This window comes from Globicephala melas, chromosome 17, assembly GCF_963455315.2.
Source record: "Globicephala melas chromosome 17, mGloMel1.2, whole genome shotgun sequence".
NCBI lineage: Eukaryota > Metazoa > Chordata > Mammalia > Artiodactyla > Delphinidae > Globicephala > Globicephala melas.
The window spans coordinates 41,605,719-41,623,862 of NC_083330.1; the positions used below are offsets into that span (position 1 = coordinate 41,605,719).

Sequence of the window (18,144 nt, forward strand, 5' to 3'; positions counted from 1 at the left end):
TTCTGCCACTAGTTGTTCATACTTAACTTTTTTAAACCTATCAAATATGATTTTGAGAAACATGCCTTCACTGGAAGAGTCCTCAAAATCATTTGTCCTTTATGTAATTATCTTGCCTGGCTCGTGGTAAAAGTACAAGTCCTCTAGATACTAATCTCTTTGTGTCTCCATCACCACGTGTGATGCTCAGTACAAGTAAATGCTCGAGGAGTGGTTAATGGAAAGGATGGGTGACATGAGCCTGTGGGATGGGTCCAGGTGGATAGGTTTGGAGGGGACAGAATGGACAGGACAGATGAAAGGATAAATATAAATGGTGTTTATATTTAAACTAGAATGGAGTTTTATATTTGGTTTTGTAGTTTTTATTATTTTATTTTTTAAAAAAATTATTTTATTTATTTATTTTTGGCTGCATTGGGTCTTCGTTGCTGTGCACAGGCTTTCTGTAGTTGCGGCGATCGGGGCTACTCTTCGTTGCGGTGCGCGGGCTTCTCATTGCAGTGGCTTCTCTCGTTGTGGAGCATGGGCTGTAGGCACGTGGGCTCGGTAGTTGTGGCGCACAGGCTCAGTAGTTGTGGCTGGTTGAAGCCCTGGTTTTGTTTTTTAAATTGTGGTGACTTGCTTACTCTGTGGCCTTACTGAAGTAATTTAGTCTGTCCCTGACTTGACTTCCATGTGTATAAAATGGGGATAGGGCTTCCCTGGTGGCGCAGTGGTTAAGAGTCCGCCTGCCGATGCAGGGGACACGGGTTCGTGCCCCAGTCTGGGAAGATCCCACATGCCGCGGAGCGGCTGGGCCCGTGAGCCATGGCTGCTGAGCCTGAGTGTCCGGAGCCTGTGCTCCGCAACGGGAGAGGCCACAACGGTGAGAGGCCCACGTACCGCAAAAATAGATAAATAAATAAATAAAATGGGGATAAAACAACTTCAGACTTTATACTAAATACACAGGTGCAAGCTGATACCACTGAGTTCTCTGTGGGATTTCTGAGAGAAAGCGTGTTATGTGTGAATAGTTTTCTTAAGTCCTCAGCAAGGAATGGTTGGTTTGAATCAGAAGTGCATGAGCAGTGGTTTAAGAGGAGGCTCTGCCGCGATCAGATGTACAAACCCAGCGTGCCCAGGTGCTGGGGGGCCCTTTGGGGGCCGTGCAGAATCCTTTGCACTGATCACAGTAGACACATCCTGCCTACTAACCCTTTAGAGAATCCCTCTTGGGTCAGTACATCTCTTTAAAGAAATAACTGTTCACAGTTACTATAATTTTGATAAAATTACTGGTGTAAAGAATTTTTTCCTTCTCTCTGAGTTTCTGAGTGTTAGTTATCTATCAGTATCTTTCTGTTTTTTCTTTAAAAAGATATCTCAGAGTACTTTTATTGCCCTGCTGAACTAATGAAAAGTCTAAAAGTTTGAGCTGCTAAACAAGCAAGGTATGTTAGAGCCCCATCCTAAATATTATGAATGTGTGGGACTTACAAAACTACTATCTTTGAAAAGTATCTCAGCAAAGATAATGCCCATATCGCATGTTTGTTTGGTATACTTCTGGTGGTGGTTTTTTCATTGCTTTCTGAAGGGTTATGTGTATTTTTAATAGAAGCAAGGTGGAAGGGCTCGGTACACGTTGTATAAATACACCTGAAATCAAAGGATATTCTGAAATTGTAGAAATTGGGGTGCTTAGAGAATTTAAGAATCATGAGTGTGTCCCTAAAATGCATCCAACTAGCTTTTTAGAGGAAGTTTTATTTTCCACCCTTTGAAAGATTCAAAGTTAGGTATGGATAGCAGGTAAGCTGTATTTAGGCTAACATACACTCAAAAATAGTTGTACTTTCCAGCTAGACATCCTAGCTCCTCTAATAATAGACCTTTCTTCAGAAAGGCTTCCAGCTTGGCAGTAGTTTGTAGTAACTAGGGTTTGGGACCATGGACTAGTGCCAGCTGTGATTGTTTCCTTGTGTGTTGACAGAAGGTCCTGGGGAATTGCTTGATGATAATTATTATTAGTCATTATCTTCTCAGTCATTCTGTATCAACTTGCCTTTTTTGTTTTTGTTTTTGTTTTTTTGCGTTACGCGGGCCTCTCACTGTTGTGGCCTCTCCCGTTGCGGAGCACAGGCTCCGGACACGCAGGCTCAGCAGCCATGGCTCACGGGCCCAGCCGCTCCGCGGCATGTGGGATCTTCCCGGACCGGGGCAGAAACCCGTGTCCCCTGCATCGGCAGGCGGACTCTTAACCACTGCGCCACCAGGGAAGCCCCAACTTGCCATTTTTAAGATAAGGAAACTGATGATTTGTTTCTGCTTTCCTAGAGAAAGCCCGCGTGCAGCACCGAAGACCCAACACGGCCAAAAATAAATAAATAAATATTTAAAAAATAATGGTATTGTGGATATTTTTCTAAAGAGTACTTATTATATCTAAAATAATAATTCCTTAATATAAAATATATCCAGTGAGTGTTTAGATTTTCAATCGACTCCTGTTAATTTTCCTAGCAATTTATTTGAAACAGGATCTGTGGGTCAGTATGCATTTTAAGACTTAGTAATTTTTTTAAAGAAACAACTGGCCCACAAACTAGATTTTACTGATTGCATACCTATAATATAGATCTCTGTATTTCCAGTAAATTAGTAGTTGGATCTAAACGCTTCCTGTATTTATATTCCCATTTTCCTCTTTTTGTAAGATTGCTTTATAGTTGATAATTTTTCTTCCATCAGGATGCAGGTGATGTCTGGTTGATTCTGTCTTTCTGGGATGTCAGCAACCATTGATATCATCAATTCATTAGGAATTGCAATATGATGACATGCTATCATTTTTCATTTATTAGCTGGAGTATTTCTATAAAGAGACACTTTCCCTCGAGTAGTATTTAGTTACCCAGTGGTACTTGGGACAATGATAAATATATGTGCTTTTGTTCTCTTTATCAGTTTTCAAAATGACAAGTTGGTCCATCATTCTCTAGTGATGGCCAGTGAGGGTTTTTTTTTTTTTTATGTAATAAATGAACTAATGAAAAGAGGCCTGTTATTAGAAGAGCTGGGGATGTTCCGTTGAAAAGTACAGCTATTTTGATTAATTTTATCAGTAACCCTAAAGAAAATTTACCTACTGTTCCATACCTATTTTAAGACTTTCTAAGGGGAAACCCAAAATCTTCCTCTGAACAGCTACACCATAGCTAACATCCTTTTGAGTGTCCTAATTATGCCGTCTTTGCCCAGTTGGAGCGTCTTCAAGTTGGCATCTGAGTCTTTTTACACAACTCTGGTAGTGTGATCGCTTCCTTGCCGTTCTGGGCTCATCTTGTTCATATCCTGTTCCACACCTGGAGCTATTTCTCCAAGGACCCCTGCTTCCTTTCAGTAGAGACCATATTCTGTATTTCTAGGGTTGGAGAATAGATTTTTTTTTTTAAAGAGGGGCTCTGCATATTTAAAGGTTGTTTTGACTAGTACTAAAGGAGTTCAAGAACCAAAGGAGTTCTAATTAAAAAAAAAAAAATACTGGAGCCTCACTCTGAGATCCTAAGTGGGGCCTGGAATGATCTAGTTCTGTCATTTTCCCTGGTCTCCATAGCTGTATTAAGATCCTCATAGTGTGTCTATTTTGTTTCTCTTTTGTCCATGTCTTTATGGGGAATCCACACAGACACATTGTGTCTTTCACTTCCTATCAAGTATTAAGCCAGATGGCTTTTCTCCCAGGCTGAAGAGTCTCAGGGTGACTTCTGTGGAAAGATACTGGGGCTCTTGTTGGTAGAAAATAAATGTGCTGCTTTTTTCTTCTCTAAAACAGCACACATATTATTAGCCAGGTATCTACTTTTCCAAATACTACTCAGGGAGAATAGATAGCGTTATTATATATTGGAGATCATTCTGTGGATTAATTGCTCCAGTTTCCTAACTAAACCAAAGCAAAAACCTTTGAAAGAAATGCCTTAAGACAGAGAGGTCACAAACTCTGTTAGTTCATAATGCTTCTTAGGGTCTTGGTATTTTTTTCATGATGCCCTTAGGCCAGAAGATATACCTAGCTGTTTACTTCATTAAGTAGTCAGGTCCAGACAACTTCAGAGTAGTAGTTAGTGTAGTACCTAACAGGCTTTGTAGTGTTTTCCTTGGAAATTTAAAATATCCCATGGTGTCCCTTTGAGTCACTGCCATACACGGTTAGGTACCCTGGAGAGATGCAACCTTCCCTTTAGAACACTGTATTCAATAGAAATCACATTCTGGATATATATTACATAATACCACATTTTCTTCCCTACCTTCATCAAAATCTGGCCTTAAGAGGAAAAATGTATTAAAATACTAAATAGTAGAAACAGATTTCTTTCACCTTAAAATTTATACAAATCGAGATTTGAAAAATCCTTTTAATCTGCTAATACCAGTGCAGACTTGAGTCGTGGCAGTACCCAGTGTTGCGTTAAATCCATGAGGAGGGAATCAATTGGGGCACTTTAAAAGCAGTGAGATGAATGTTTATCCAAAGTAGTATCCGAAATTCTGATTTCAGATAAAAGGGTCATAGTCTTGGGCAATGTAGGAAAATGGCTATTTAGGAATAAATAGGAAAATTTTAAAGTTCATGGAGTCCGTTATGCCATATCATATTGCAGGTGCTAATCTTGGTAAACACTATATACAGGTTTATTGTTCTGACTTCAAAAAGTGTTTTGCCGGGAATTCCCTGGCAGTCCAGTGGGTAGGACTTTAACTGCCTGAGACCAGGTTCAGCCTCTGGGGAAACTGAGATCCCACAAGCCATGTGACATGGCAAAAAAAAAAGTGTTTTGTTGTGTGGGGCTGCCTTTTGATCCTGACTGCTTGAAAAACACAGTTAAGAAAAAAGTCAGTGACCTGGTGAAGGCCAGATTATCTCCCCAGCAGTCATTTCCCTGTAGATATCCCTGAGAGGATGAGATTAACTAAGGCTGACCTTGGGCTGTCAGAAAGCCACAAAACACTCTCAGTTGACTGCCAAGGGTTGGAGGTGGGGTGGATTTATTTAGTAGTCCTCTCAATGACTTTCAAAAATTGTGCATAAAAAATTCCATTGTTTTTTTTTTCCCTCCTGCTGCTTTTAAAAACGAGTTTGTTCATTACTTCCTAGGCATAGATTACATGTGATTAGAAACAAGTTCTTGACCAGGTGACATGAGTTGTGTTTATTCTTTTCCCACATCCCACCCCCAGAGACAGAAGGGGAGGGAATGAACTAAATTGATAGCAGGAGAGATTTTTTAGACTTCAGAAGTTCCTTCATATCTGAGAAACTAGACTGTTACCAAGATGAATGTATAGTCATCATCTTGCAGATTCTTCAGAAAAGTCATAACTGATTTTCAGAAACTGTGTGAGGAAGCCTTCGTTTAAAGGCGGTAATGAGGCTGGCTCTGAAGATCTCCTTCAGTCCTGGGCATTTCAGATTTATGTACGTTAAACATACCTCACAAAATACACCTTTCACCACTGTCACCTGCCTGTATGAACCAGGGGGTCCAGGAGGCGGTGGGGAGGGGGCGAAGAAGGCTCTCCAGTTACAGGACTTGTAGAGGATTTGAAACTCCAGCCTGTGAGTTATTGGCTCTGAAGCTTCTGGCCTAGTAAGTACTGGAATACAAGAGACACATCTTATTCATAATACCTCAATTTTAGATATCTCTTTTCACTTGTAATTTAGTAGTTTGTATGATCTAAGCTTTTGCTTTTGCTTTTTTTTTTTTTTAATTTAAAAAATGTGAGAGGTTTTGATAATAGACTGGGTAACATCCCAGATAAGCAGAGAGAGCAGCCAGGAGACCATTTCCGTTGTCCAGATCACTACAGTGATGAAGACCATGCAGTTCTGATGCAGAGGGCCTGAGGAAGAGGGGGAGGATTTGAAGAGGGCTGTCAGACGTAGCAGCGATAGTTGATAGTGAGGGGCCACGGAGTGAGCATGAAGCCCCAGGATGTGTCTGGTCTGTGACTGTGACTTGAAACGTTAAATCACTCACCCGAATGGTAGGACCAGACCTTGAAAGTTAACTGACCCTCTCTCATCTCCTTAGCGGTGTTCCCACAGGTGTCATCCAGCCGAGCGCTGAAGAACTCCGGTGAGGTTCCGCTCTTCTCTGCATCTGTCCTATCTCCCGCTCTGTAGCTTTTTGTACTGGGAGTTTCTCCCCAGACACTTAGGTAGTGGTTGCCATCTGCCAGGCTCTGCGGTGCGGGCTTTCTATATATGAACTCAGTCTCACAAGAGTCCTTGAAGTAGATCCCTGGGTACAAAAGAGGAAATTACCAAGTGGGTACCTTCCCACGGTCACACAGCTCGTGCGTGCCCGGGGAGCGGAGGGGGGATCACAACCTTCGCAGCCTGGCTCCGGTCTTTCTTTACCCGCCACCCTCCTCCTAGACTGTCATGTGTGCAGACTGCCGCCAGGGCTGGGTGTTCTTCCCTGTTGCTGCTGGCGGGGCATTGACCAGGACAAGCAGCAGTAAAGCAGGAAAGTAATTCATTTTGATGATTCTTCTCAAGTCAAGTCACAAACTTCCAAAGCAGTGAGACTTTTCGTTTTGTTTGCTTATTTTTGCTCTCTAGCTCAGGGGAAGGAATGGGAGGGTGGATTAAAGAAAGAGGTGGAAGAAAAGTTAGAAGTAAACTTGGTGACACCAAGGCAGCTGCCTTATTTATTTATTTATTCATTCATACATACATATACATATATCTATTTTTTTTCAAGTTCTTTTCCTATTTATGTTGCTACATAATATTGAGCAATACAGTAGGTCCTTGTAGTTCCCTTGTTGTGTTAGATAGCCCTCCCTTCTGTAACTCAGCCCCACGCATTTTCCTAATAGCTTCATATGGGCACATGGCTTCAGACAGACTTGGCTGTTGGTTCTGATAGAAAAGCATCGTGGATAAGATTGGACTGGATGCCTGCTGAGATTTCCTCTGGAAAGCGTTTCCCCTGCTTTAACGTATTCCATGCTGCAAGCTGACAGTGTGCGATGTTAACTCAGCTCGTGTTTCTTTCCCTCCTTCAGTAAAATACAGCTTTTGAAAAAAATATACTAATCTGATGGAAATTATCTCTGACCCGTATAAGTTTCCAGTTATTTCATCCAGAGAACAACTGGAGCGGTCAAACCAACACATAGATAATTGACACCTAAAAGTTCTGGAAGAACGGTTCAAATAGACCCAGTTTTCACTGTGAACATGAATAAAGGATATTAATCAATCGCTCAATGGTAATCTTCCTATAATAGCAAGTAAGAAAAATTTAGAGTAGCTTTGCAGGGAATCAATTATAAAATCATCCTCTATTTTCATTGTGTTTTACTTTAAAACACACTCGGCACTTGACTTATTTTATCCCACATGTCCAAAATAGAATCCGTGTTGATTTTACTCTAGGGACAAAGGAGACATTGAATTGTATTTTTCAACATTCTAAGAAAGTTTCTGGGAATGTATCTTAAGGAATTAGTAAAAAAAAAAAACGTGTATAAGATATTCATGCGGCATTGTTTTTTAACAGCAAAAGTATCCAATTTCACTGTCTAGTAGTTGGGAACCAGTTTGATTAAATAGGGGTATGCCCACTTGATAAAATCTCCTTACTGCCATAAAAATTATGAGCAGTGTAACAGCAGAAGAAAGGCTTATGATGCTTTAAAAGAACATAGAAGTTTGTGTTACAGTTACAGCTATGAGAAAGCAAAGCTTGTAGACAACAGATTAGATGGTAATAGGAAATTAGGCGATTGGTTTCTTGAATACTAGAAAACAAAGCAGAAGATATTTCTCCCTTTCCATTAATTCGAGGGAGGGAAGTGTGTGGGGAGGGAGAACAGGTAAAATGGGAGTCTGAGGTTCTGAGCAGTCCTTCCAGCCAAAGTACCCTGGCAGCCATTGAGCACAGTCAGCTGAGCACGGCCTGGTTGGCAGCCCGTGAAACACACAGGGTAGAACCCCATCCCCAAAGAGATGTGCACAGTAGGTGGCGCAGCACATTCAGGCCTAGGGGACAGGAAGCAGCTGAGATGCCTGTGATAGGGCATTCCCTCTACTTCCTCAATAGTTATATATTTTTATTTTAGATAAAAATGTAGCTCTTAAGATACTGATTTTGATAAAGTTATATAGTTTTAAATATAGTTACTTCAGATATATTTATTTGAACATTAGATATTTTAGTGCATCTTAGCTTTCAATTTGGGCCACGGTATTGTTTTGGTGTTTCCTGCCCAAATATCTCACCAGTGAGGATTTTTGACCCAATACGGAAGATTTGAAATAAGAATTCTATATTGTAAGTATAATCTGTGAGAGAATTTGAGTAGCTTCTCTGCTGAGAATTAAGGGAAATAATGACTTCCTCCTATAAAATCAGGTGAGGACAGTTTATACTGGTTCTTCAGTGAATTGAGGATACAATTACTTTCCACCTTATTTGTCTTTGGAAATTATTCCTTCTGTAGGTGAGGGAAGGTTTCACTAGGATCTTCCAAATTTGTTTTTGTTCTTCCCGACCCCTGGTGTGTTGAATTGAGTACAAGATACCATTGGTTGTAAATTGCACCATTATCTTAGGTGCTTCTTATTGTTAGGTGCTGTTAGTTACAAGGCACAGCCTAAATTCAGACGTTAAAATGTGCAAAAATGTGTACATTAGAATCAGAAATAAATGGTTATGTGTATGTGTGTGTTTACTGGTGTATATTATAGGTGGAGTTATTTTAAAAGTTTGGAAACAGTTATTCTAAATGCCTTAAAGATAAGCCCAGGCAGGCTTCCCTGGTGGCGCAGTGGTTGAGAGTCCGCCTGCCGATGCAGGGGACATGGGTTCATGCCCCGGTCCGGGAGGATCCCACGTGCCGCGGAGCGGCTGGGCCCGTGAGCCATGGCCGCTGGGCCTGCGTGACCGGAACCTGTGCTCCGCAACGGGAGAGGCCACAACAGTGAGAGGCCCGCGTACAGCAAAAAAAAAAAAGTTAAGCCCAAACTTCCTGTTTGCGATGATCCTATCGCAAATGCCCAGATGGCTGTTTCAGTTAATCTTGGAGATTCATGGTTCACCTATCTCCCCTTTTCTGTTTGGCCCGAGTAAAGGAAGCTCACATCTAAGTAGGCAAATGTGGTGTCAATGTAAATGCTGCCTGTTTTAAACGAGGTACATTGTAGACTGTTAGGGGTGTAACAAATGGTAAAGGAAAAAAATATTTTGGCTACTTGGGATTAATTTAAATGGACCATGGGAAGATTCAAGTGCCCCTAAATGACACGATTGTTTTGGGGCTTTGTACTTTCACATCTGATATTATCACATCTTCCAAGGTCAGAATTCAGGGTAATGCTTTTCCTTCGTTCAGGTGGAGGCAAACTGTTTTCCGTAAAAGCCAGATAGTAAATACTAAATACTTTAGGCTTTGCGGGCCATATGGTCTCTGTCATAGCTATTCACCCCTGCTGTTGTAGTGTGAAAGCAGTTGTAGAAAATACATACACAAGCAAGTGTGGCTGTGTTGCACTGAAGTTTGAGTTTTATATAATTTTCACACATCACGAAACGTTTTTCTTTTAAAAAATGTAAAAACCGTTCTGAGCCCTCAGGCCATACAAAAAAACAGGCAGCGGGCCAGGTTTGGCCCATATCGTTCACAGACCCCAGCCTTCGTGGCAATTTAAGCTGAGTTTTCTAGGTGTTTGTAGGACGACTATTTGAACCATCCCAAGGGATTTAATAACCCTACTTAGGGCCTGCATAGAGCTTTCCCCTCCTGCAAGTGGAATGGCAAAGAGCAGCACCTAATCTTTTGGTCCTTTTAATAAGGATATTTTTTTTCCTGAGAAAGTTTTCATTCTCCCGTATTTATTATTTTGCCAGTAGTTCTAAATCCAGCTTATATTTAACAAACTATAGTGGAAATCAATAAGAGAATAATTCACTTGCAAAATAGTTGCTAACGTGTTGAAAAACCGCAGCTAAAGCTCTTATGCAAAGATAAGAAACTATCTTTTATACAAAGATCCATTCTATAAAGTCCTGTTTTAGTTTACTGCCAGAAAAAAAGTAACACACACACACACCCCCCTTACTTACCTCTTTCCCTCTCTCTCTCTATACTTATTTGTCAAAATATGTATATACGTATCCATCCATCCATATATAGAAATAAAAACTTGATAACCCCCAAAATCTCTATTTTGCCTTGTTTCTGGGTCATTTTAACATTCATTTGTCTTATTTTGTATCCTGATCAATACAGCAAGCCATCTCATCCTTTCACAAATGTATGGAATAAAATTCAGATTTGTTGAGCCTTAGTGCCTGCCATGTACTGTGCTAATAATAAGCACATAACTTGGGCTTATTCATTTCATTAACCTTGTGAGACAGACTGGTCTCGTCCCCATTTACAGATGAGGAAGCTGAGGCTTAAAGAAGTGACTGCCCCAAGGCCTCCAAGTTGGGAATTTTGTCGGCCCACACGGTTGACTCCACAGTCCATGGCTGCTACCCCAGGGCACCCCAGTCTTCTCAACATGGTGGCAAACAGAAAATTGCAGCATTTATATGGCACACTGTTGTGAATGGACACCGGTTGAGAAGCTCTGCACTTCACCATGGAAGATAAACTCTGTTTATCAGACTCCTCCCCTAGCACATAAGCTGTCTGCTGGCTCGGACCTTACAAGTGTCAGTGGTGTGGTATCCTCAGTGCCTGGTACATAGTACGACCAGCATTTTGTTGATGAAATGAATGAACAGTATTTAACAAATCATTTGTCTTGCTCTTTTTTTTTTTTTTTACTGACTTGAAGGAAGTAGCTTAGATTTTGTGACCCAGATCAGCTCGGTGCCCATGTCCCCAGTCATCCTGTGGTCATCTCCAGAGAGGATCCCACTGCAGAGCTCACTCCGTTTCTTCCGTATCTGCTTCTTTTCTTAGATTCCAGTGAATGGTAGCAATGTCCGCTTAATCACTCAAGCCTGTAACTGAGGGGTCATCTTTAAACTTGTTAGAGTTAGGCTTTTAGCCTCTAGCCTTGAACTGTACTTTCTCTTCAGTTTTTTCTCTCTGTTGCTGTCAGATGGATCTAAAACATAAATCTGGTTTTGTCATCCCTGGATTTAAAAGTCTTCAGGGGCTCTGCTGTTTATAACTTTAGCATTTCTCAACTGTGATGTCACTCCACTTTGCTCTATGACAGTCATTTGTGACTTGCGGGGTAGTATTTAAAATCTCAGTTTACCAATGGTTTGCTTTTTTTTTTGTCCTTTGAATAAATAAGGACAGCTTTAGGATTATCCCTGTAACAACATCAGTCTCAGCTATGCAGTCTTGCGTTCTGATATTTTCTTGAGGCCAGAGAAGGGAGTGGAGTGATAACTTCATCCTGCCAAGTTCATCTTAATTGTGAAGCAGCTTTGAGGGACTGTTACTGATTGTGTTATCAACAGTCGTGGGTCTCGTGAGCTATTGTGCTGTCATGAATACTGTGCCCCTTGCTTCCTACCCACTGCCCCACAAAGGAGCCAAAAAAAAAAAGGAAAAAGACGTTTCCATTTATAGTGGTATTTTTTTTTAAAATAAACTTATTTATTTATTTTTGGCTGTGTTAGGTCTTTGTTGCCGTGCGTGGGCTTTCTCTAGTTGCGGTGGGCAGGGGCTGCTCTTCGTTGCAGTGCGCAGGCTTCTCACTGTCGTGGCTTCTCGTTGTGGAGCACAGGCTCTAGGCGCACGGGCTTCAGTAGTTGTGGCACGTGGGCTCAGTAGTTGTAGCTTGCGGGCTGTAGAGCGCAGGCTCAGTAGTTGTGGCGCACGGGCTTAGTTGCTCCGCAGCATGTGGGATGTTCCCGGACCAGGGCTCGAACCTGTGTCCCTTGCATTGGCAGGCAGATTCTTAACCACTGTGCCACCAGGGAAGCCCTATAGTGGTATTTTATTTGTCCATGCTTTAGGGGGAGAGAAGGGCAACTGGTTTTGTAAAAACACACCTGTGTATGCCCACAGGAGGCTCTGACACATGAACATCACCAAAGCTCCCATCCCCCTCACGCTGGGGAGGACGGCTGGTTGTTAAAGAAGAAGTTTTCACTTCCTGGTATTGCTTGCAAGCCTGGCTGGGATCTCGCCTGTTGTTCCAGGCTCATCCCTTGTAATCCCGACTCACGCACCCAGGTCTCTAACTAAAGCAAACTACCTACACCTTTGCAGGTGTTTCTCGGTCTCTTGGGATAGTTCACGTGCGCTCTCCGCCACTCCTGGGATGGGCATCCTCCAGCCTTCCATCTCCACCTCCCCAGCAGCTGGCACAACAGCTGCCCTCTGGGGGCTGCTCGGGTGTCCTGGGGTGAGGAGTGAATGGACGGACATGGTGTTTCAACCACACTCACTTTGGCTTTTAGAACTATAACTATGTGAGAGGTGCCCACAGCTCCGCAGACCTGCAGCCTGCGGTAGAAATGGTGTCCACTTTGTCTCCTTTCTCATCATTCAGTTACTTTTGTTAAGGAAGAGTTAGGCTCAGAGCAGCTTAAGTGGTTAGCCTCTTACACTTCCTGCAGCCACCTGAGAGGCAAGAGGAACTCCTTTTCTGACCCACAGGAATCAATTTGTGAGTAGTGTTTACTGGTGTCGCTTCCTTAAGGAAGGTGTGTAGTTGAACTAGTTGGACAGTCATACCGCGTTGGTTATCTCGCTGCAGTTGGAGAATTGCTGCCATTTACTGAGCGCTCAAGTGCTCAGCCTGTACTTAGTGCATTAGGTAAGCCGCCTCCCTTACATCCTTAACAGTCTTTTGAGGAGTATCCGTCGTGGTCTCCATTTTATAAGTGTGGAAGCTGACGTTCAGGTAGATTTACTAACTTTCTCAGGACCCCAGGGTTGCTACGTCCCAGCTGGAATTTGAACCCGTGTCTCATTTCAGTTTGACTCCCCCCACCCCATATTGCCTCTAGAATTTGACCGTGGCCATAGAGCTGAAATGATAGGACTCAAATTTGGACACACCTCTGTCTAAAAACCAGTGCTAAGAAAGGACTATGGAAGTGTAAGAGTCTTGCCTTTTAGAAACTTTTTGGAGAGGAGAAAGGTAAATGTTTACAAGACCGTTAATAATAGTACAAGATAGCATATAATTTAATTGATAAGCCAGTTATGTAAGTGCTTTAAGAGAGTGGTTTTGTGTCTGAGTTCAGAGTGCTGTACTGTAGTTACTGCCATTTCTAGTGTTACGACTTCATGTTATCTATAAAGAATATGGAAATATCTAACTGGTGTTTTTATTAAAAAAATTAATTTGTCATACTGCAATTGCACAGCATAACTCAGAGGAGAAGAGAGTAATCGAGGCTAGACTATTTCAGATCTCCATGTTGGAAGTGATTTTAACATGAGCTTGGGGTGTTTGGGCTTTGTACCGAGTGACAAACAAAGAAAGAAGAACATTTGAGGAGGGAAAAATCATAGGCAAAAGGAGTCAGATTGGTAATGAACTTGCCGTGCTAGGGAGTCATGGAAATAAATGAGACAGGAGAGAGCCAGACACTGGGCTGCTGTTGGCCTGGGCATGAGTGGCGTGAAGAGCAGGTATCCTGGGGGCCCCTCGTGGCATCGTAGTTCTCTAGTTTCCATTGGTATTTGGGGCACCCTAGATCGGGTGGGGTCTCACAGGTCTGGAGGAGAGTCTCAAGCAGGCAAGGGGCCAGGTCCTGACCAGCTGCTCCGTGAAAACACGTTTCACCTCCTAGGCAGGGACCTCCATCTGCGAGGCGCTCCCTGGCTGCTTTGTTAGCGTCTCAACTGCACGAGTCCAGCCCCCACCACCCCTCCCGGCGTAGAGAGGGGCATCTTGGGCAAGTTAGGAGCATTTTCCAGACCCCTGCAGGGGCTCACAGCGAACACACATGTCACCCACCAGCCAAGAAGCAAGAGGAATGAGGTAGCTATGAGCCTGCCCACCGCCCTCAGGTTGAAAGTTGCCCCTTGATGACTGACTTCTTTCCTTCAAGACTGCCATGATTATTCTTTTATTTTTAAAATATCACTTTTATTTTTAACACAGCATTACATGTACATAGCTAAAAATCATGCCAGTGAAAGATTTATTTTTCTCCCTCTTTTTTTTCGTCGCACCTTGCAGGATCTTAGTTCTCTGACCAGGGATTGAACCCGGGCCCTCAGCAGTGCAAGCGCTGAGTCCTAACCGCTGAACTGCCAGGGAATTCCCAAGATTTATTTCTCAGTGGTCCTCTGCCATTCTCGTGACTATCCTCCACTTTTCACCCCAGCTGTAAACACTGTCAACTCTTACTTGTTTCTTGTATTTACCTCCATTACCTACATATTTTATTTTATTTATTTTTTCTTTTTTTTGCGGTACGGGGGCCTCTCACTGTTGTGGCCTCTCCTGCCGTGGAGCACAGGCTCCGGACGCACAGGCCCAGTGGCCATGGCTCACGGGCCCAGCCGCTCCGCGGCATGTGGGATCTTCCCGGACTGGGGCACGAACCCGTGTCCCCTGCATCGGCAGGCGGACTCTCAACCACTGCGCCACCAGGGAAGCCCTACCTACATATTTTAAAATAATATGTCTGTGTTACTAATTTTTCGATGATCAATTTGAGATACCTTTTGACTTCCCGGTGTTGAATAGAATTGAACTTTTACTCTCCTCCCCATATTCTCCGCTGCCTTCATCCACCTAATACAGTCACATCAGATTTTTTGTTTACATCACCAGTTAATGTTTACCTTGATTATGTGACTGTTGTTCCGTGCACAGCTCTGTCATGTACATTCCCTTTCTTGTACCATTTTTGTTTTCCTCGAGCAGACATTTGCCTTGTTTTTTCAGCTGCCAAGTGTTTGACCTTTTACCTCACCCTGATCTCCCAGGTCTGTCAATTACCTATCAATGTTTTCCAAATGTTTGACTCTGTGAGATAACCGGTCAGTCCTCGTTTGCTGGAGCTTCTCCTGCTCCAAGGTGGATGAGGTGCCACACAGCTGTCATCCTGGGCCTTGATTTCATTTTAACTTACCTCACCCTTATTAGGATGCGGGGCCAGCGGACAGACTTCTGGTGCAATTTACCTTGTGCCCTGTACTGCCCTCCCCCCCACCCCCCAGTCCTGGACCCCAGAATCTCTGGATGGCTCTTTGAGAATCTAATGAGAGCTCTGAACACCCTCCCCTGGAAAATAAATGCACACCCGTAAAATCTGGCACGTAATTTTGTGAATGTCTGAAGACATTTGTGTGCCTTATATGTAATGTAGTCCTAGCAAACTGTACAATTCCAAATAAGCCTTTAGTGCCTTAACTCTGATATTACAGTAAAACTCTAACCATAGTATCCAAACATTTCTTAGTTTTCCCAATAAGTAGTTCTTTCCTCTTGAGCGTTTTATTATTTCCTACTATTTGATGGAATTAGTTTTCCAAATTTTAATGGCTTGCAGATTTGTGGCCAGTTGGAATCACTTCTATTCCAGGGTATTACATTTTGCAGCCTTTGATGTTAATTTATTTGTCCCTCCAACTGTTCTGTATGTTGATATATCTGGGAATGAAGTTTCCCTCGAATATTTGTTGAATTGAATTGAAATGAATGCTGAGCTGCTCTCCCACCAGCACATGTCACTTAGCATAAGAGCTCCTAAGAGATACTATATATAGATGGATGCTAATCTTCCTAACGAACAGATGCCCTTCTGGGGTCATTGACAAGAGGGATTTTCCATCTGTGTGGAAGAGAGTTCCACCATCAGTCGCTCTGTGGTTGAGATCCTATTAAGACAAACTCCAAGGGTCTGTACTTCGATTAGAGTTTTGGTTGTACTGAATATTGCTTGAAGTAAAGTGGTGCGTGGCTGAGATATATAACGCATTTGTGTTTATCGACTCATTGAGTAGCTGCTGTTTACCAGACAGCGAAGGAGAACATGACCTATAATTTTAGTCCTCAGAGATTATTTTTTGGTCATTCATTGTTTTATTTTATTTATTTATTTTTTTGGCTGTGTTGGGTCTTCGTTGCTGTGCTCAGGCTTTCTCTAGTTGTGGCGAGTAGGGGCTACTCTTCGTTGCGGTGCACGGGCTTCTCATTGCGGTGGCTTCTTTTGTTGCAGAGCACGGGCTCTAGGTGCTTGGGCTCAGTAGTTGTGGCTCGTGGGCTCTAGAGCGCAGACTCAGTAGCTGTGGCACACAGGCTTAGTTGCTTCGTGGCATGTGGGATCTTCCAGAACCAGGGATCAAAACCGTGTCCTCTGCATTGGCAGGTGATTTCTTAACCACTGTGCCACCAGGGAAGGTCCTGGTCATTCACTGTGAATGATTAAAGTTCTTAAAATAAAAAACTGGGCTTAACTAAATGCCAGCTTCTAAAAATGTCAAAATCATTGTGTTTTACTTTATTTTTTTTATTTTTATTTTTTTCGGTACTCAGGCCTCTCACTGTTGTGGCCTCTCCCGTTGTGGAGTACAAGCTCCGGACGCGCAGGCTCAGCGGCCATGGCTCACGGGCCCAGCCACTCCGCAGCATGTGGGATCCCCTCGGACGGGGGCACGAACCCGTGTCCCCCGCATCGGCAGGAGGACTCTCAACCACTGCACCACCAGGGAAGACTAAAATCATTGTGTTTTAATCAGTTTTGTATGGCATCTTAATTGGCATCTTCTATCTTAATTGACCCTATAGTTATTTTCTCCGATTTCCAAGTACTTCATTGATATTAGAAGAAAAGGACAGAGTAGCAAGTGTTTTTAGTCAGTATTAACAGACTGTAATACAAACAGTATGGCAATCCTGACTTCACCAACCCTTCCTTGAAATCATCATTAAAAATTAACATCATTTAGGGCTTCCCTGGTGGCGCAGTGGTTGAGACTCCGCCTGCCGATGCAGGGGACACGGGTTCGTGCCCCGTTCCGGGAGGATCCCACATGCCGCGGAGCGGCTGGGCTTGTGAGCCATGGCCGCTGAGCCTGCGCGTCCGGAGCCTGTGCTCCGCAATGGGGGAGGCCACAGCAGTGAGGGGCTCGCGTACCGCAAAAAAAAAAAAAAAAAAAAAAAAATTAACATCATTTAGATAATAAAAAAAGATGACACCGTCACTTCAGAATTTAAAACCAATTCTGTTTGGAGAACTTTTCATTGAAAGTAGTTCAGAGAACTTCCCTGGTTGTGTAGTGGTTAAGAATCCGCCTGCCAACGCAGGGGACACAGGTTTGAGTCCTGGTCCGGGAAGATCCCATATGCTGTGGAGCAGCTAAGCCCGTGCACCAGAACTACTGAGCCTGCACTCTAGAGCCCATGAGCCACAACTGCTGAGCCCGTATGCCACAACTACTGAAACCTACGCACCTAGAGCCCGTGCTCTGCAACAAGAGAAGCCACCGCAATGAGAAGCCCGCGTACCACAGCGAAGAGTAGCCCCCGCTCGCCGCAACTAGAGAAAGCCCATGTGCAGCAACGAAGACCCAACGCAGCCAAAAATAAATAAATAAATTAATTAAATTAAAAAATAATAAAAGTAGTTCAAGGAGCATGAAGTGCTCTGTGAAGAGTATTTTTATGGTCAGCATTTAGTATGTGGTAATGGGGAGGTGAAGACAGGCCTGAGGGTGTCAGAATCTTAGTGAAAGGAGAATGTCTTCACCAGGCATCTTGACTTTGGTTAAAGGGCCCAAGGCAATAGAATGTTTGAGAGAAAAAGCCATTAGGATGTTAATGATTCGAAATGAAACTTTAAAACAAGTTTGAAAATAAATAGCCAAGCCTACCGTGAAAATAAGTTTTTAACGAGCAAAAGGCAAATGTGCAGGACTTTTTTCTTCTTTTTAAAGAAAATTTTGTGTTTAATCATCTGTGAACATTTTGGAGAATTTGAGTGTTACGTTTTGCTCAGGGAAAAAAATAAATTGGATGTGATGGCTGATTTCCCTCCCTTTTAAGTAGCTCCACTGTGCTTTAGGGTCACTTCTCCAAGGATAATGACAGATAGGAATCAGCTAATTGTTCAGGGAGGTTGGGGAGCATAATGCTGACACTCAGTCATGCACAATCGAATGTTTCTCTTGCTGATCACAGCTCTTTCTGCTGGTTAT

At 42.9% G+C, this 18,144-nt stretch overlaps 1 protein-coding gene across 2 annotated transcripts in view; it reads left to right on the plus strand.

The window, feature by feature from the left end:
* LAPTM4B (lysosomal protein transmembrane 4 beta) overlaps positions 1-18,144 on the plus strand; it is a 69,718-nt gene that overhangs the window by 46,044 nt on the left and 5,530 nt on the right. The window lies entirely within an intron of this gene.